A 15732-nucleotide genomic window follows, 5' to 3' on the forward strand; every position below is an offset into this window, starting at 1 on the left:
TTTTTGGGATTTTATTTATTTGATAGAGATCACAAGTAGGCAGAGAGGCAGGCAGAGAGAGAGGTGGAAGCAGGCTCCCTGCTGAGCAGAGAGCCCAATGTGGGGCTCAATCCCAGGACCCTGAGACCGTGATGTGAGCCGAAGGCAGAGGCATTAACCCACTGAGCCACACAGGTGCCTCAACATATTCCTTTCTTAGAGATTCGAGAACATATTTTTATGTCAAGGTCTGTGCTAAGGAAATCTGTAGCTTTTCCCTAGTGTTCTCCAAATTTGTTTTACCTTAAAATTTATTTTTCTCCTTGAATGTTCCTTATTAAGTCCCTAGGAACTGGTATCATACAGAGGAGGCTTTGGGAAACTGATTTAGAGAGGTAAATCAAGATGTTCCTCAGCCACACTTAACTATTTGCATATTGTCTTAAAGGCTGAGAGTCAGTGCCGGACTTTTTGTAGGGACTTCATCATCGAGTAGATTTTAACAAGAATCCTCTAAATACGGAGGAGAATGGGTATTAGGGAAAGAAGAGGTGCAGTAGGAGGGAGAGAAGTTGGAAGGCAGGAGTCAGATTCTAAGCAAGAAGCGGCATTAGCCGAGAATCAAATGGATAGGTAAGAAGGGAAGAAGTAGGCTTTGGAGGGTAGATTTGGTTTTTGCAAACACTTCATTTTGCGGCCAACTCTGTCCTTCACTCTCTCCCCATGTACCTTATACTCCAGAGGCTTTTAAATTCCCTACCAGGCCAAGCCTTGGCATGTCTGCCCATGTTACTACCTCTGCTCAATGCTCCCTTTTCTCTCCTCTGCCCAATACTGGCCTGTCAGCTATTGTTTCATTTGTGCCTTTTGGACAAGACATTTCTACTCCTAGAAAACTTTCCACCCAGCTACATTTATTGCCTCCATCTATCAGACTGACTAACAGTTGACTCCTTCATCCTGTTCTATGATCAATTTTCTTGTTTGTCCTCCCCTGGAGATAAGTTCTGTAAGTAAAGAGCCATGTAGCACCTTTCCGGGCACAACATACGGCCTCAATAGAGATTTACCTAATGAATGAGCAAAAGAATGAATGAAATATTATCAACTGGGTAAGAGAATTTAGGGTAGAAAAATAAGAGGTGGACATAAACTTGTGCAATTCTTTTCTAACATGAGAATCAGTTACGGGGCTGAGATCATTTTTTTTTTTTTTAAAGATTTTATTTATTTATTTGAGAGAGGGAAAGCACAATCGGGGGAGTGGCAGAGGGAGAGGGAGAAGCAGGCTCCTTGCGGAGAAGAGAGCCTGGACTGGAACCCAGGACTCTGGGATCATGACCTGAGCCCAAGGCAGACACTTAACCAACTGAGCCACCCAGGTGCCCCGGGGCTAAGATCATTCTTCAGTGAGTTTATCTTATGCATCAAAATGGGACATGGCTGGTATAAGAAAATGGAGAAAGCCTCCTTTATGCCTGACTAGTCATACAAAGTTTAAAGAGTTTTTAATTATTCCCCATTTTCTGGTTGTGACCCAGTAAATGAGACCCTTTGTCTAGTGTTACAGAGGGCAGCATTTTAAGTAAGTAGAATGATGGCAGCTATTTTGAAAGGAATGAAATTCATTTTTGGGTTTTAGGTGTGCTATGTTAGAGTTTCAAAGTCAGTTCATAATCATCTTTCACGTGATGTCAATAGACATTTGACTGAATATTTTCTGGGAAGTTTGAACATGAGCAAATCTAAAGCAGGGATTTGATTTGTAGTCAAATGGGATAGGGCGTGAGGAGGTCATTTGAAACATTTCTTACAAAAAGTTGTACCTGTTTCTGAGACTGTACCGTCCAACTCAATCAAGTTCCACACTCCCAGTTTTTTTCTGACTGAGCCATGGCACGAGGTTGACCTAATAAGTAATCTGTTCATACCTGATGGTGCACAGTTGTTGCTCCTGCTGGCATGCTGAAGTCAGGCTACTTCAGTCACAGTGTGATGTGTTCAAGGCCTGATAAGTTGGCAGACATGGGACCCTCCCCTGCCAGGCCATGCCTACAACCTCCCGATATGGTATCACACCTTTGTCTGAGGATGCCAACCTTGGCTCTCAGGGATCCATGAAGCTGGCCAGAGGGACACGAGCTGGAGTTAGATCTCATTTTAATGAAAGATAGAGATTTCTGGAATTCTTCATAAAAATAATGCCAGGAAAAACACAGTAACCCTCTTCACTGACTTGCTTCACTTTTAGCTATTTCTATGAACCTCTCTACTCATCCTCTTTTGTCTTTATATACCTTTTATCCATTGGTTTGGGATGGCTTAAATTCCAATTTTCTACACCACAGAAACAGAAAGCCACCAAAACTCCATATTAAAGCCATATTTTAGATTTTAAAATGACCAGATAGCCATTTTTTTTTAGTAGCAGTGAGGTAAACCTTAAAAGAGAGGGCAATCCTAATTAATAAATAAGGAGATAGAGGCTGCTGGTTTTGTGTGTTGCTTTGCTGCTGAGAATTACATAGTCACAAAGAGCAATCATTACCAGGGAGTTTTCCAATATGAAGACAGTTACAAACTGTTTAACATGGATGCTTTGCTTCTTCTGGCTTCAGAATAATCCTGAATGTCCTCGATTTATCCTCTTCCCATATTTCATATTTATCCTTTAAAGGATGTTAAAGTCATGGCCACAAAGTAAAAGTGACCTCTACTACTGAGTGTTCTCCAAAGACTTTCGGGCCTTTTTTCTTTTACACAGAACCTGGCGTTGAAAGGAAGTCTGAAGGTCATCAGTTTCAAGCTTTAGATGATAAGACAATGCTCTTGGAATATCCTTGTGTGATGAGTAGTTTCCAGGGTATCTCAGACACTACTACATGCCTTCTTCAATCAAAGAGGCTTTCAAAGACCACTTTAATTTCTAATCTAGACAGGTTTCCAGTAACTTAGAGGTAGAATATCCAGGTAGGTTTCCAGGTGGCAAGGGCCAGTTTGACATGGCTTGATTCACTGCCCCTCATGTGGAAGGGTTACAAGTCCTTGTCTCCCTGACATTAGGCTTGGTCACATGACTCATGATGTCCCTTTCTATGGAAAGACTGTACTAATCTAAGGCTTGAATTGAGGTTTGGTCACATGAATTGTTTTGGCTGATGAATGGGTATAAAAGTGATGAACATCCCTTTCAGGCAGAAGCTCTAAAAGATATTTGTTGACTCTGTTATCTCCCTTTGCTATAGAACTGATATTAATGTATCTCAGATATGCTGCTTCTGGAGTAAAGCTGTACCTGATAAGCAGCCATTCATGTGAATGAAGAAATAAACTTATCTTTGTTTTCCTAAACACTGAGATACTGGGGTCAGCTGTTACCACAGCATAACTTAGCCTAAGCTGACTGGTACAATCACTTAACACTGGTTGGCACCCTCTAGCAGGAACTGAAAAATAAAAATTAAGCCAACCATTGGACTGGTCAAAGAATGAGGTGGGGATGAGGAGAGCTTTAGGAATGTTGGCCCAGGAAGAAAGACTTATTTACCAAAATTTGGGATCCAAAAACATGAGCTACATGGGTAAGAAGGGGAAGATGTAAAGTCAAGGAGCTAAAGCAGAAATCCATTTATTCATGCATTCATTCCTCATTCAACAAGTGTTTATTGAGCAGTTAGAATTTTCTAGGCTATAGTCTAGTGCTGGGATGAAAGTAGTGAACAATAGAATGTGTTCATTTTGTTCACCACCATACACTCAAATGCCAAGAATAACCCTGAGACTATTTTAGGAACTTAACTATTCAACAAATAGTTTCTTAGAATGATAGGACACCTGATAGGAGTGAGATCTCATGGTGAATGCCAGACTCTGGTATCCCAAATGAAGACTTAAAGTATAACATGGTTTGATGAGCTTCCTACATTTCCCAGCGTGAGTCCCAGCCATAGTTATGATTCTATACTAGAGCTCCAGGTGCCATGAAGTCAGCAGTGGCTGGCTCCTAAGTGCTGTGCCCCTGGATGTTCCTGACAGAACCCGGAATGTATCATGTGGAGACATTCCTAGAGGAATTCCGTGTTTAAACTGATTCAGCACTCATTGAGTGGTTCTATCACAGGGGGAGAAGGGCAAGAGTATTGTTGATAGGATTTGATGCAGCTGTGTGCCTTCATTAATTATATAACCATGGGTAAGAGTAAGTTGTTGATTTTTCCTGAGTTTCCTTTTTTTTTTTTCAGTTGACCTTAATGGTATTTATGGTATAAAGTTGTTGTGAGGATCAAGTTAGATAATACATGTAATTCAGTATATTACATAGCTAGTAGTGACCACTTCCTAAGGGATAATAGTGGACAATATCCACAGTCATTGTGAGTGTCATAATTATCATTATTCCCATTTGAGTGCCCTGGTCTCCCTAGCAGCTTGACCAGGTGGCTTGGCATTATGGAATTTTGCTTGCTGTACATGGCTATATAATCTAATATAAATATGAATATGAACATAAATATAATTCAACTCTGGATTTTATCTATCATATAACTGAAACCTTATTTTCTCAATAATTTTAAATTGAGGACAGTAGCAGAAGAAAGGATTAAAGGTGACCATTTGTTATACAAAACAGACAGTCGGCTTTGGATTTCATCCTGCCCCACTTTGACAACAATAGCACTGTGCCAGGGGCTTTGGAAATATAGACTCAAAATGGATGAAGGACCTCAATGTGCGAAAGGAATCCATCAAAATCCTTGAGAAGAACACAGGCAGCAACCTCTTCGACCTCTGCCGCAGCAACATCTTCCTAGGAACAACGCAAAAGGCAAGGGAAGCAAGGGAAAAAATGAACTATTGGGATTTCATCAAGATCAAAAGCTTTTGCACAGCAAAGGAAATAGTTAACAAAATCGAAAGACAACTGACAGAATGGGAGAAGATATTTGCAAACGACATATCAGATAAAGGACTAGTGTCCAGAATCTATAAAGAACTTAGCAAACTCAACACCCAAATAACAAATAATCCAATCAAGAAATGGGCAGAGGACATGAACAGACATTTCTGCAAAGAAGACATCCAGATGGCCAACAGACACATGAAAAAGTGCTCCATATCACTCGGCATCAGGGAAATACAAATCAAAACCACAATGAGATATCACCTCACACCAGTCAGAATGGCTAAAATCAACAAGTTAGGAAATGACAGATGCTGGCGAGGATGTGGAGAAAGGGGAACCCTCCTACACTGTTGGTGGGAATGCAAGCTGGTGCAGCCACTCTGGAAAACAGCATGGAGGTTCCTCAGAATGTTGAAAATAGAACTGCCCTATGACCCAGCAATTGCACTATTGGGTATTTACCCTAAAGATTCAAATGTAGTGATCCAAAGGGGCACATGCACCCGAATGTTTATAGCAGCAATGTCCACAATAGCCAAACTATGGAAAGCACCTAGATGTCCATCCACAGATGAATGGATCAAGAAGATGTGGTATATATACACAATGGAATACTATGCAGCCATCAAAAGAAATGAAATCTTGCCATTTGCGACAACATGGATGGAACTAGAGCGTATCATGCTTAGCGAAATAAGTCAAGCAGAGAAAGACAACTATCATATGATCTCCCTGATATGAGGAAGTGGTGATGCAACATGGAGGCTTAAGTGGGTAGGAGAAGTTAAATGAAACAAGATGGGATTGGGAGGGAGACAAACCATAAGTGACTCTTAATCTCACAAAACAAACTGAGGGTTGCTGGGGGGAGGGGGGTTGGGAGTAAGGGGGTGGGGTTATGGACATTGGGGAGGGTATGTGCTTTGGTGAGTGCTGTGAAGTGTGTAAACCTGGTGATTCACAGACCTGTACCCCTGGGGATAAAAATATATGTTTATAAAAAATAAAAAATTAAAAAAAAAAAAAGAAATATAAGAATGAAGCAGATACCCTCTAGTTCCATCCATGTCATTTCAAATGACAAGATTTCATTTCTTTTGATGGCTGCGTAGAGGGTATTATGCTGAGCAAAATAAGTCAATCAGAGCAAGACAATTATCATATTATCTCCCTGATAGGAGGAATTTGAGAGTCAGGGTGCAGGGTTTAGGGGGTAGGGAAGGAAAAACATGAAACAAGATAAGATCAGGAAGGAGTCAAACCATAAAAGACCCCTAATCTCACAAAACAAACAGAGTTGCTGGGGTGGGGGGTTAGGAATAGGGTGGTTGAGTTATGAACATTGGGGAGGTTAGGTGATATGGTGAGTGCTGTGAAATGTGTAAGCCTGACGATTCACAGACCTGTACACCTGGGGCAAATAACACATTATATTTTAATAAAAATAATTAAGAAAAAAAAAGAAAAAGAAAAGAAAAGAATGAAGCACATAGGCACTGACCTCCAAGAATATTCATTGCAATAAAAGAAATGAGACATAGACATTAAATAAAATAGGAATTATAAATATCATTAAAAGGGGGTAGTAATACAATCTGTAGTTCAGAGGAAATAGATTACATCCAAGTAGGAAGGCCTCATGGATGGAGTGGCCAGAGAGGTGGGATTTGATGTAGGAAATATTGGGGTACGGAGCCAACAGCCAAGAAAGAATTCTTGAGACATGTTCAGTGAAAAAAGGTGGTTTTATGGAAGGACAGGGACAGGACCCATGAGCAGAAAGAGCTGCACTGGAGTCAGGAGGAGTGGCCCGCGGTATGCTTTCAAGTTGGGAGAGGGTTAGGGATATCGAAGGTCTTTAGGGAATTTTGGAAGCAAGGTTTCTAGGATTTTGAGGGAGCTAGCTATTGTTGGGAAAAGGTCATTTGTTACTGTCTAATAAAACCTTAGTCATGAGGCCCTTCAGATGTGTTTCTGTGGGCGTATGCTTGGGGGATGATTGCCAACATGTATCTTGGGGGTAGAAATAAAGGATGTTTCAAAGGAATTTTTATATGTTAAAGAAGACTTACAGGATCCTGAGAGTGGGGATAATGTCAAGCTAAGATCGCCTTTTGCCCTTAGCAAAGTATTCACATGGAGGCAGCTGAGCTCCCGGAGGAAGGTCGCTCTGCCTGTTTCCAGGACTTCTCAATGGGTTGTAGGCAGCCAGGAAATTAATTTTTTTCTCTTTTCCCTTTGTTTCCTATATCAGGATTCATTTTGAGTAAGTGAAAATGGACCTGCAGTTGGGGAAGAAAGAACAGCTTAGGTCAATTCGTGGAGAGACTTTGTGACAGACAGCACACCCCTGGAAATAGACCCTGAGATGGAGATCTGTGTGCTTTATTTTACATTCACTGGGGTGTGTTTATAGGGGCATCTCTAAGGGAGCTGGGAGTGAGAAAAGCAGAACTGGCAGAAGAAGTAGTCTAATGGGGAGTAATGTAGCTACAACAGAGGCCAACCCAATGCTGACGTGACAAAGAAGGAAAGGTAAAGAGGAAGTATAAGAAGGGACAGAGAAGGGCAGGAGAAGTAAAACAGAAGAGCCTCCTTTAAATCAGTGGAGAGGATTTCCAGAGGCACACGTGGCTGCTCCACAGATATTTGTTAGATAAATGGACTGTGAAAAAAATGACCAAATAAACAAGGTGAATCCTTTCAGTCACAAGCCTTTTGTTCTCTGAGGGCCAACAGATCTGAGTTTATTTCCCCCACAAGTTAGTTCACTGACAGCAAAGAAGTAGAGTCTTCCTAGGTGCCCAACTCTGAAGAATGATATTCTCTAGCCATCTGTCCTCCTCAGGTAAATGTTAAAATGGGAACTCTTTCTAGAACTCTGTCAGAATTCCCAAAATATCGGGAAGCCTACTGAAGCTCTAGTGGTCTGGTTCTTTCTTCTTGGTGTATCTCCTAGCTTCTGGGAGAAGGTGGTCCCCTAGAAGGGACGGTAGGCCAGCTGATGGTTGGGATGTTTGCTGAGAAGAAGGGATATTACTTTCTGAGGTGCTGCCAAACTATGGGCCTCCTGAGGGGAGGTACCTACACTTCATCACATGCTTGAGGATCCAGAGCTGTGCAGGCATGTAACACAAAATGAATCTCTGTCCACCTGAGCCCAGTCACCTGTGTAATATGAGACACTCCTTATTAGCTGTACAAGCTGCTTCAAGGCACCAGCCATACCCACTAGTCCCAAAAGTTATATAGCACATTTCAGTCTAGACCTGGAACTTCAGTGAAAGTATGGAATTTTATAGGTAACTAATGACTTCATGATTTTAAACAATTGTATAAAGAAATTTCCTTAAGACTAAGATGACCCACTTGATAGACTACCCAAAACAGACAGGTGGGTTTTCCAATCTGCTAGAATCTCTGAGTTGTTCTTCTCATACATCTGGAGCTCTGGAAAATATAGCAATTTCCACTCCAACCATACTTATTGAACTAGGGAATTAACATAGGTCTTGGGAATTGAGCTGAGAGGGCTACGATTTAACTTAAGAAATCAATATCCCCTACGTGGCCCCCATAAAGACATTTGAAAATCATACCAGTGGTTTAGGTACTGATTTGATCCTGTTTGAGGCCCAAGAAGGAACTCACTGGGAGAGAATTATAAAGGTCAGATCTTCATTTGACTGATTTTAGAGAAAGTTGTAAGTATCCTAGACTATCTTCCTAGAGGTTGTATGAAGTAAGTTTCAATAGAGGATAATGACTATAAGATATTAATAGCATCTCTTTTCTTTGTAGTTTGTGTAGAGTAGGTCTAACTACATTGATCAATCCTCTCATTGTAAAGTAGATATTGGTATAGAGGTAGGTACTTCCTTTTATTTTTTTGCATATTCAACCTGTTACTCTTATGGTGAAAGGCGCTAGAAGTCCTTACAGAGGAATGACTTTCTGTACAGACTGACTGAGTTAGTAGCCATTCGTATAAAAAGGAGGAGAATCCACATAAAAAATCTCATTCTTAGTTTCTCTTAAAAGGTGAGTTCTAGAAACTAGGCTGTATTCCTTAGTGGTCATATCTGGTTGGAGCTGAGTAAATGGCTTCTCCTTTAGCTGGTTTGTTACAGTCCTCATAACTGAGGTTTCTCTCATTCCAAGTTCTCAAGCATGTGTGAAAATAAATACAGTGTTCTCTCTGCTTGTTTCCGTTCTTACTTTTTGTTTTATTTTGTTTTTCCCAAGGAAGAAGAGCAAAGGGAGAGTGGATACCACAAGGTAACTAACTCCCTGTCACATCTCCTCCAGTTATTTTATATTAAGATATTAATATGTTTAATATTAGTAATTATTTACGTTAATATTGAGATGTATTGATTCTTACATAATTAGGTCATCAGATGCATCTTGTTTGATTTTCATGTTATCATATTAAAAAATCTATGACTGAGTAATTTCCCATAGTATGCAGGTACCATTACTCAGTTAACCATCTGGATCTTTTGTTTCTTGTCTGTTTGCCCTTCTGGGGTCAGTAGCTACCGATTATCTATGGGGATCTCCTACAGACTTCCAGTAGGGTAAACTCACCTTTCCATCCTCCAATCCAAGGTTCAGAGTTGTCAAGGATTGCATCCTGGCCAATCAGTGCTTTGGCTTCCCCTGGCCTCAGTGGTGGGTTGGAGAATGGATATGTCACCATCAAAGTCAGAGAATGATGAGGAGATATCTGCTGAAGCTTCTGGAACTGAAAGGGGTAAATCCTTTTCCTTTGCAGTGTCCCTGGGAAGGTGTCACTGAAACTCACATCTCTACTTGGCCACTGTATGAAGTACAGGACAAGGAGACCCACACCTACCCCCTGCACACAGGGCACAGGGATGAATGACAGAAGAAACCAGGCCCTAGCAATTTCATGCAAGTCCTGCTCAAGTCTTTTGTGAGATCAGTCCACCTTGGGACTTTTCTGGTATTAGGGATAATTAATTTCATTTTGGGTAAGCCAGTTTGGTTCGGGCATTCTGTCACTTATGACACATAATTGGAAGGGATCGATTCAAAGTGACGAGAAATGGAAGGTGAGGAATTAGTAATATCTTCCCTTGCATTTCTGAGTTTCTAAGAGAATGGTATCTCTTTTCTTGCAAAACCTATGCATTTCTACAAACATGTTGTCTGAGATGGCAAAGCAGACTTTCTGCCCAAGTGAAATAATCAGAAATTCTTTAAATGATAAGAAAAGGAGTAATTGTGTTGCAAGGTCTGCATGGCTGGAACAACTCCATGTCACACTCCTCCTTTTTTTGTAATCCAAAGGGCATGGTGAAGGTCAGCTACAAGAGGAAGACATAATGAGAAATTTAAAATGATCTTCTGCCTTTTAAGAACCAGCAAGTGGGTTTTCTTCCTTCCCCTTCTGCTCCCCCCCACCCCCGACAAATAGTGTATTCTCACTACACACAGAGTCTGGGGCTTGGCTTTCGTCACACGCTGACAGGTTTCTGTTTATCTTAAGTGAGAAATGGACAAAAGGAAACACGAAACAGATGAATGGGCAAAAGTATGAATAAACAACTCGGGCAGCTGAGTAGCAGATGGCTGCAGGGTCCCCATGACTAAACAAATTGCAAGATTTCTGGAAGGAGATGCTTGTTAATGTTTTTCTCAAGCAAAAGTTCAAGTGATAGAATAAAAATGACCTCATCGCTGACTGTAGCCCTTCCTTTGTAAAAAAGCAAAGAAAAGGTTTGAAAGGCATTGTGTTTTTTTTTAACTTTTTTTTTTTTTTTTTTAAGATTTTACTTATTTATTTGAGAGAGAGAGCTCACATGCACTAGAGAAAGCACGGGGGTGGGGAAGGTCAGAGGGAGAAGCAGAGTCCCCACGGAGCTGAACCCCAAATGGGAGACTAGATCCCAGAACTCCAGGATCAAGACCTGAGCCAAAGGCAATTGCTTAACAACTGAGCCACCCAGGCGCCCAAAAGCGTATTACAACATCTTTAACAGACCTCTGCCAGTGCTCTCTGTTGCAAATCTGGGGTACCAGAATGCAAGAGCAAAATGACTCCGCTGGCCAACTGCATCTCCCCACCCTCCCCCTAGAAAAAGTTCTCGGAGAGTGGCTCACAAGTACATAAATTGTAATGCACTCTGTAAGAATTCCACGGTGAAGGTACAGAGCGATTACATGCACTGTGAGAATGGCCAATGCCATGGGCTTTAAGAGCCCACAGACTCGACTTTGAATCCTGAGTGGTTTTACTCTGCCTTACTTAGCTTCTTGGAGCTGCCATTTTTTCATGTAAACTTAAAATAATAATACTGCTACCTTTATTTACTCAGCGAACATTTATCCAAAGCAGTCTCTGGCCCTCAGACGCGGAAGGAAACGAGAAGGGCAAGGAAGAAACACATCCTTTCTCAGAGGCTGTGGTGAGGGTTCCTGCAGGGTTTACTGCGAAGGGCAGCTGTGGTTGGAATTTACACACCCTGGAGCCAGATTCCTGCAGGAAAATCACAGCTCTGAGCTTACTGTGTGACCCTGGGCAAGTTACTTAACTTCTTTGGGCCTCAAGTTCCTCCTTTGAAAGATGGAGCTAGTCAACAGTAGGCTATTATGAGAATTAAATGAGATCATAATATATCCCCACATCTATTAAATCCTAAAGAACAAAATAAAATAACATGCAAAGTCTCCCTATGAAGAAGAAGAAGAAGAAGAAGAAGAAGAAGAAGAAGAAGAAGAAGAAGAAGAAGAAGAGGAGGAGGAGGAGGAGGAGGAGGAGGAGGAAGAGGAGGAGGAGGATGAGGAGGATAAGAAGAAGAAAGAAAAATGCCTCATGCATTTGCTTCTGGTGGAACAGAGAGGCCCCACACATGTTATATGTTAAAACAGCTTATAATTGAGGTTTTTGATTGGAGAGGAACCTAAATATCACCAGTTAAAAATAGTAAGATGTCTCACCTTGAATTTGATAATTTTAACTTTGAATGCAATAACTGGACTGGAAAATCTAACAGGCTTTCAATATAACTTCCATATATTTAATTACTTGATCACATAAATTCATTATTAATTTTCTCAGTGGGCCAAGCTTATGTCAACCCAGCCTCTGGTATTTTCTGCCTGAATTTTGCAATGGGACAACCCAAGAACCCAGGCTGCAGATATAGGAAAATGGCTAGCTAGGGTTGAAGGCAGGGGAAGGGGTGGGGGGCTGTATGCCGCAGAACACAAAGTCAACCAACACTCAGTACTTCTAGGAAATCCTCTATGATGGCTTTTCAGATCCTGGATAGAGGCGCATGCCGTCTTTAGGACACCCATTTTGCCAGAGCCACTGTGAGTGAGAAGCCTTGGGTGCTTTCTTTTTTGCGCATGGGCGCTGGTGCAGATTTTTCAAAAGATCCTTGTCACTTGGGTAGAGGTAATGTTGACGCAGCTGCTGCGCGGTGAGCAGCAAATCTAAGAGACAGATCCATGTCCAGATTTAAGGGCATACAGGGCATCCCCAACCACTTGCAGGGTACTATGGAAAAGAGGCTTCACAAGGCACTGCTGGTGTAGTTTATGGTGCACCTGCCCTCACACTCGGGGTGAGCAGGGCGCACTGGGAGCCCGGCGCGGCTGAGATGCAGGGCCCAGCTTCCATAGCCCATAACTACTCGGTTTCTGCCTGGGAGTCTCAGCTTTGGCTCTTACAGCGCTGGAAATATCGTGCACCAGGGGTAACTTGGACTTGTGCCTGGTGGTTAGAACTCTGTCTTTTGATATTACCATTCATTTTTAAGATCTTTTAAGAAAAGGAGAGAGCATCACGGTTGCCTCCTGTCTCTGTGCCCTTTGCCAAGGGTTCAGTATCACAGCACTATGTTAAAGATAGGCCGGCCTTGTAAGTGCTACTCAGTACAATGAAATAGCACCTTTGTGAGTGGTACTTGACCCCAGAGAATCTAACATACAGCCAGGATGCAGTTGGGAAACATAAGTCTCTTTGCTAGGAGCATAAAGTTAGCACAGAATGTGGAGGCCTGAATGACCCCCCACACCCCGCCACACACACACCTCCATCTGCACCCAGGTGCTCAGTGGCTCAGAAAGAGCATCCTCCTGGAGAGGAATGACATTGACTGCCCAGGTTCCCACAGCGCTGAGTGTCTGCAGTGTATTACAGGTATTACCTGCCAAGCTCTTATCTTATGTTCTCTTCCCAACAAAACCCTAAAACCTTGTTTATTGTCCCTGATGTTTTAAGATACGGAAAATAAGAGGACAAACTCGGGTCCAAAGCCTCCTGGCTGGTGAAGGTTAAAATTGATATTCTGACCCCAGCCCAATGCTGTTAACTTTGGCACATGCACACTTGTTACTGCCTGTCACCCTGAATTTGCTTTCAGTGACACAAGCCAAGTGAGGCACATAAAAAGACTTTAAAGTACATAATTTATTCCAAAGCCAATTTCATAATTTTATTTATTATTATTATTATTATTATTATTACTATTACTACTGTTCATTGCTGTTGTTTAATAACTGGCTTAACAAAAGATCACAAGAAAGAGCTCAATAAAATTTCTACAATAAGAAGCAGTTCCTGGTAGTGGCTCCCAAATAAGCCCCTGGCCACTGAAGTCCTCACAGTGGTTGTCAGCCGAGTCAGGGTCCCACCACACCTCTACCTCACCCCACCGCCCTGTGCTCCCAGCCAGATCTGTGACCCTGCTTCCTTCAGGGCAACAAGAAGGAACCCACAGGAAAGGACTTGAGAGAGTATGTAGCTCTTCACTCAGAGAGGTAACGACATGACTGATGACGGACATAGATTAGGTGCCTCTCACCCACGGCAGCTTCCAGTCTTACATGTGTTTTTAACTTGGCAATGAAGACAGGATGGATACTAGCAGCCCCTGCGAGTGACCGGTGATGGCTGGTGAAGAAAAGTCACGTTGATTTGCCTACGAGGACCAACTTGGTCATGAGGGACAGTTAGCGAGAGAGACACTGATTCTGGAAAACAAAAGTGGGAAAAATGATTTTGTGTTTTATTACCAAGAACTTCCTTTATCTGCGGACACAGAATAGGATGTGAAGACTGTTTCCTCTATTTTCGGTTTGCATTTGGAGACACCAGATGGAAGAGCCCATTTGGTTCTCTGGTAGGGTTTTCCTTTCAATCATTTATACCCATGTAATGAGGACCTACTCTGTGCCAAGCTCTGTGCTACCAGCTAAGGATGTTAGAGTGAGTGGTTTTTTCCCACCTGAGTCAGGCAAGTGAATTAATCCCGTTGATAATAAATATTGAGAAAATGGACAGTATTCTCTGGGACAGACCAACCAATGTTAACAGTCCACCTCAGTATTTTGGTGATTTAGCATGTCACTGCCCCTTCGGTGGAAAGAGCCCTGCTCATCATGTATGTATCATCATTATGAAACCCAAGCTCTTCTGCCCCAAGGCTTCACCTTCCTCTATGATCCTTCCCAGAGTTCTCTCCCTCCTGTTAGTGAATGGAAAGAGAGAAGGAGAATTGCCCTTAGAGGGTTTTTTGGGGCTTCCCCCCCAAATGGCATAGATTATATCAGAATTCAGACATATGGACATATCTAAATGCAAGGGAGGGTAGAAAATATAAACTTGATGTATACAAAGCTATACAGGAGAACCTGAATATTTGTGCAATCTAGAAACTCTGACATGGAGTTATGTTCAAATACCAACGTCCTAACAGTTTCCCTGTTTTAAAAGGGTGGAAGTTACATTGGCTGAGGCCTTCCCAGTTAGTCATGGACCAAATCATCTCCCTTATTCCCTGTTAACAGCCCCATTTTGTTTGTTGGGCCCTGCCCCAGGTGTTAAGCTCTCAGTCTTCCAAATTTATCATGACTGATTCTATTTGGCTAACACAAGTTCTCAGCTTTTCTTGCAACTAATGGTGGCAATGAGATGTAGATAGATATCTAATGAGGGCTTCTGAGAAAACAGTTTCTTTCTGATAAAGGGGCAGGCCTAGAAAGTAAGCTTGCTATCATGTTCTCTTCACCTTGCTTCTTGCCCTTGCGTGTGGTGATAGGAACAGAATTTGGAACTGTGACAGCCATTTTGAGACAATGAGGCAACAGCATGAGAAAAAAAAAAAAAATCATGTAACTATATGTACTCATTTGCCTGAGACAATCTCAGGTGAATCCTGCTGGCCCAGTATAATTTTTGATAATGCCCTTTTCATACTCAAAAGTGTTCTAAATTGGACAACAAATTCATGGTCAGTCCCAGAAAAATCTTGAGATGTTGAAGCTGATAGGAAACAGTGATTAACTTCAATGTTGTGGAGTGGCTGGCCCAGCTCTGGAAGATTTACCTCCTGATTTTGATTTTAAGTAAATAGCAGATGTCTCCTGTGTAAGCCTGTGTTAATCCAGTTTGCTGTTACTTTCAACTAAAAGCTTTCTTTCTTGCTAGACTTATCTTCAAATCTGGGATTTTGGAGCCAACATTAGAGCTTGACCACTAATTTCAAACTACAGCCTTTTAAAGTTCTGAAGTTTGAGGGTAAGTTTCTCTTTCTGTAATTCCTGAATTGGCATGAGAATTACTGAAATGCTGCACAGAAGGCTTATTTTGTGGTATTTCCAATAGGAACCAGAAGTGGAAGTGTCAAAACTCTCACCAGGAAGCTTGTTACGAGATGTTCTACCCAAGCTGGCACCCTCAGGTAGTTTGGAAAGTACAAATAAGAGGTATAAAAAACTCTTCAATCCATCTGATTTTCCAACTCTTTGGATTTCAACTTCTCCAAGCAGATAGTATGCTTCTCATAAATCTTGAAAGGTTTAAATTAGAACAT

The 15732-nt window shown here is 41.8% G+C and overlaps 1 long non-coding RNA gene across 2 annotated transcripts in view; it reads left to right on the forward strand.

Moving 5' to 3' along the window:
- Positions 1-4074: 4074 nt before the first annotated feature.
- Positions 4075-15732, forward strand: part of LOC309858883 — a 43525-nt gene continuing 31867 nt past the window's right edge. For both annotated transcript variants that reach the window (XR_014308413.1, XR_014308414.1), the window contains exons 1-5: positions 4075-4171; positions 9128-9160; positions 9660-9960; positions 15348-15437; positions 15525-15600. This is a non-coding gene — a long non-coding RNA (uncharacterized lncRNA). The remainder of the gene's footprint in view (positions 4172-9127; positions 9161-9659; positions 9961-15347; positions 15438-15524; positions 15601-15732) is intronic.

The sequence above is a fragment of the Mustela nivalis genome, assembly GCF_964662115.1.
Source record: "Mustela nivalis genome assembly, chromosome: 2".
Lineage (NCBI taxonomy): Eukaryota > Metazoa > Chordata > Mammalia > Carnivora > Mustelidae > Mustela > Mustela nivalis.